Here is a 4806-nt window from a genome sequence, read left to right on the forward strand (position 1 = left end):
AGAGAAAGGACAAAGTCAGAAATAGAAAAAAGTCAGAAATAGAGAAAATACAAAGTCATAAATCGAGAAAAGGCAAAGTCAGAAATGGAGAAAAGTCAGAAATAGAGAAAGGACAGAAATAGAGAAAAGACAATGTCAGAAATAGAGAAAGGACAAAGTCAGATATAGAGCAAAGTCAGAAATAGAGAAAAGGCAACGTCAGAAATAGAGAAAAGACAGAAATACAGAAAAGACAAAGTCAGAAATAGAGAAAGGACAAAGTCAGAAATAGAAAAAAGTCAGAAATAGAGAAAATACAAAGTCATAAATCGAGAAAAGGCAAAGTCAGAAATGGAGAAAAGTCAGAAATAGAGAAAGGACAGAAATAGAGAAAAGACAATGTCAGAAATAGAGAAAGGACAAAGTCAGATATAGAGCAAAGTCAGAAATAGAGAAAAGGCAACGTCAGAAATAGTGAAAAGACAAAGTCAGAAATAGAGAAAAGACAAAGTCAGAAATAGAGAAAAGACAAAGTCAGAAATAGAGAAAAGACAGAAATACAGAAAAGACAAAGTCAGAAATAGAGAAAAGTCAGAAATAGAGAATAGACAAAGTCAGAAATAGTGAAAAGACAAAGTCAGAAATAGAGAAAAGACAAAGTCAGAAATCGAGAAAAGACAAAGTCAGAAATAGAGAAAAGACAGAAATAGAGAAATGACAAAGTCAGAAATAGAGAAAAGACAAAGTCAGAAATAGTGAATAGACAAAGTCAGAAATAGAGAAAAGACAAAGTCAGAAATAGAGAAAAGACAAAGTCAGAAATAGCGAATAGACAAAGTCAGAAATAGAGAAAAGACAAAATCAGAAATAGAGAAATGACAGAGTCAGAAATAGAGAAAAATCAACGTCAGAAATAGAGAAAAGACAACGTCAGAAATAGAGAAGACAGAAATACAGAAATGACAGTCAGAAATAGAGAAAAGACAAAGTCAGAAATAGGGAAAAGTCAGAAATAGTGAAAAGACAAAGTCAGAAATAGAGAAAAGACAGAAATAGAGAAAAGACAAAGTCAGAAATAGAGAAAAGACAAAGTCAGAAATAGAGAATAGACAAAGTCAGAAATAGAGAAAAGACAAAGTCAGAAATAGAGAAAAGACAAAGTCAGAAATAGAGAAAAGACAAAGTCAGAAATAGAGAAAAGACAGAAATAGAGAAAAGACAAAGTCAGAAATAGAGAAAAGACAAAGTCAGGAATAGAGAAAAGACAAAGTCAGAAATAGAGAAAAGGCAAAGTAAGAAACAGACAAAAGACAGAAAGTCAGAAAAAGAGATAAGACAAAGTCAGAAATAGAGAAAAAACAAAGTCAGAAATAGAGAAAAGACAGAAATAGAGAAATGACAAAGTCAGAAATTGAGAAAAGACAAAGTCATAAATAGCGAATAGACAAAGTCAGAAATAGAGAAAAGACAAAGTCAGAAATAGCGAATAGACAAAGTCAGAAATAGAGAAAAGACAAAGTCAGAAATAGAGAAAAAACAAAGTCAGAAATAGAGAAAAGACAAAATCAGAAATAGAGAAATGACAGAGTCAGAAATAGAGAAAAATCAACGTCAGAAATAGAGAAAAGACAACGTCAGAAATAGAGAAGACAGAAATACAGAAATGACAGTCAGAAATAGAGAAAAGACAAAGTCAGAAATAGAGAAAAGTCAGAAATAGTGAAAAGACAAAGTCAGAAATAGAGAAAAGACAGAAATAGAGAAAAGACAAAGTCAGAAATAGAGAAAAGACAAAGTCAGAAATAGAGAATAGACAAAGTCAGAAATAGTGAAAAGACAAAGTCAGAAATAGAGAAAAGACAAAGTCAGAAATAGAGAAAAGACAAAGTCAGAAATTGAGAAAAGACAGAAATAGAGAAAAGACAAAGTCAGAAATAGAGAAAAGACAAAGTCAGAAATAGCGAATAGACAAAGTCAGAAATAGAGAAAAGACAAAGTCAGAAATAGAGAAAAGACAAAGTCAGAAATAGAGAAAAGGCAGAAATACAGAAAAGACAAAGTCAGAAATAGAGAAAGGACAAAGACAGAAATAGAAAAAAGTCAGAAATCGAGAAAAGTCAGAAATAGAGAAAAGACAGTCAGAAATAGAGAAAAGACAGATATAGAGAAAAGACAATGTCAGAAATAGAGAAAAGACAAAGTCAGAAATAGAGAAAAGGCAACGTCAGAAATAGGGAAAAGACAAAGTCAGAAATTGAGAAATGACAGAGTCAGAAATAGAGAAAAATCAACGTCAGAAATAGAGAAAAGACAACGTCAGAAATAGAGAAGACAGAAATACAGAAATGACAAAGTCAGAAATACAGAAAAGACAAAGTCAGAAATAGAGAAAAGTCAGAAATAGTGAAAAGACAAAGTCAGAAATAGAGAAAAGAAAGAAATAGAGAAAAGACAAAGTCAGAAATAGAGAAAAGACAAAGTCAGAAATAGCGAATAGACAAAGTCAGAAATAGAGAAAAGACAAAGTCAGAAATAGAGAAAAGACAAAGTCATAAATCGAGAAAAGGCAAAGTCAGAAATGGAGAAAAGTCAGAAATAGAGAAAGGACAGAAATAGAGAAAAGACAATGTCAGAAATAGAGAAAGGACAAAGTCAGATTTAGAGCAAAGTCAGAAATAGAGAAAAGGCAACGTCAGAAATAGAGAAAAGACAGAATTACAGAAATGACAAAGTCAGAAATACAGAAAAGACAAAGTCAGAAATAGAGAAAAGTCAGAAATAGTGAAAAGACAAAGTCAGAAATAGAGAAAAGAAAGAAATAGAGAAAAGACAAAGTCAGAAATAGAGAAAAGACAAAGTCAGAAATAGCGAATAGACAAAGTCAGAAATAGAGAAAAGACAAAGTCAGAAATACAGAAAAGACAAAGTCATAAATCGAGAAAAGGCAAAGTCAGAAATGGAGAAAAGTCAGAAATAGAGAAAGGACAGAAATAGAGAAAAGACAATGTCAGAAATAGAGAAAGGACAAAGTCAGATTTAGAGCAAAGTCAGAAATAGAGAAAATACAAAGTCATAAATCGAGAAAAGGCAAAGTCAGAAATGGAGAAAAGTCAGAAATAGAGAAAGGACAGAAATAGAGAAAAGACAATGTCAGAAATAGAGAAAGGACAAAGTCAGAAATAGAAAAAAGTCAGAAATAGAGAAAATACAAAGTCATAAATCGAGAAAAGGCAAAGTCAGAAATGGAGAAAAGTCAGAAATAGAGAAAGGACAGAAATAGAGAAAAGACAATGTCAGAAATAGAGAAAAGACAAAGTCAGAAATTGAGAAATGACAGAGTCAGAAATAGAGAAAAATCAACGTCAGAAATAGAGAAAAGACAACGTCAGAAATAGAGAAGACTGAAATACAGAAATGACAAAGTCAGAAATACAGAAAAGACAAAGTCAGAAATAGAGAAAAGTCAGAAATAGTGAAAAGACAAAGTCAGAAATAGAGAAAAGAAAGAAATAGAGAAAAGACAAAGTCAGAAATAGAGAAAAGACAAAGTCAGAAATAGCGAATAGACAAAGTCAGAAATAGAGAAAAGACAAAGTCAGAAATAGAGAAAAGACAAAGTCATAAATCGATAAAAGGCAAAGTCAGAAATGGAGAAAAGTCAGAAATAGAGAAAAGACAATGTCAGAAATAGAGAAAGGACAAAGTCAGAAATAGAAAAAAGTCAGAAATAGAGAAAATACAAAGTCATAAATCGAGAAAAGGCAAAGTCAGAAATGGAGAAAAGTCAGAAATAGAGAAAGGACAGAAATAGAGAAAAGACAATGTCAGAAATAGAGAAAAGACAAAGTCAGATATAGAGCAAAGTCAGAAATAGAGAAAACGCAACGTCAGAAATAGTGAAAAGACAAAGTCAGAAATAGAGAAAAGACAAAGTCAGAAATAGAGAAAAGACAAAGTCAGAAATAGAGAAAAGACAGAAATACAGAAAAGACAAAGTCAGAAATAGAGAAAAGTCAGAAATAGAGAATAGACAAAGTCAGAAATAGTGAAAAGACAAAGTCAGAAATAGAGAAAAGACAAAGTCAGAAATAGAGAAAAGACAAAGTCAGAAATAGAGAAAAGACAGAAATAGAGAAATGACAAAGTCAGAAATAGAGAAAAGACAAAGTCAGAAATAGAGAATAGACAAAGTCAGAAATAGAGAAAAGACAAAGTCAGAAATAGAGAAAAGACAAAGTCAGAAATAGAGAAAAGACAAAGTCAGAAATAGAGAAAAGACAGGAATAGAGAAAAGACAGTCAGAAATAGAGAAAAGACAAAGTCAGAAATAGAGAAAAGACAAAGTCAGAAATAGAGAAAAGGCAAAGTCAGAAACAGACAAAAGACAGAAAGTCAGAAAAAGAGATAAGACAAAGTCAGAAATAGAGAAAAAACAACGTCAGAAATAGAGAAAAGACAGAAATAGAGAAATGACAAAGTCAGAAATAGAGAAAAGACAAAGTCAGAAATAGCGAATAGACAAAGTCAGAAATAGAGAAAAGACAAAGTCAGAAATAGAGAAAAGACAAAGTCAGAAATAGCGAATAGACAAAGTCAGAAATAGAGAAAAGACAAAGTCAGAAATAGAGAAAAAACAAAGTCAGAAATAGAGAAAAGACAAAATCAGAAATAGAGAAATGACAGAGTCAGAAATAGAGAAAAATCAACGTCAGAAATAGAGAGAAGACAACGTCAGAAATAGAGAAGACAGAAATACAGAAATGACAGTCAGAAATAGAGAAAAGACAAAGTCAGAAATAGAGAAAAGTCAGAAATAGTGAAAAGGCA

Source organism: Heterodontus francisci, chromosome 21, assembly GCF_036365525.1.
Source record: "Heterodontus francisci isolate sHetFra1 chromosome 21, sHetFra1.hap1, whole genome shotgun sequence".
NCBI classification, from domain to species: Eukaryota; Metazoa; Chordata; class Chondrichthyes; order Heterodontiformes; family Heterodontidae; genus Heterodontus; species Heterodontus francisci.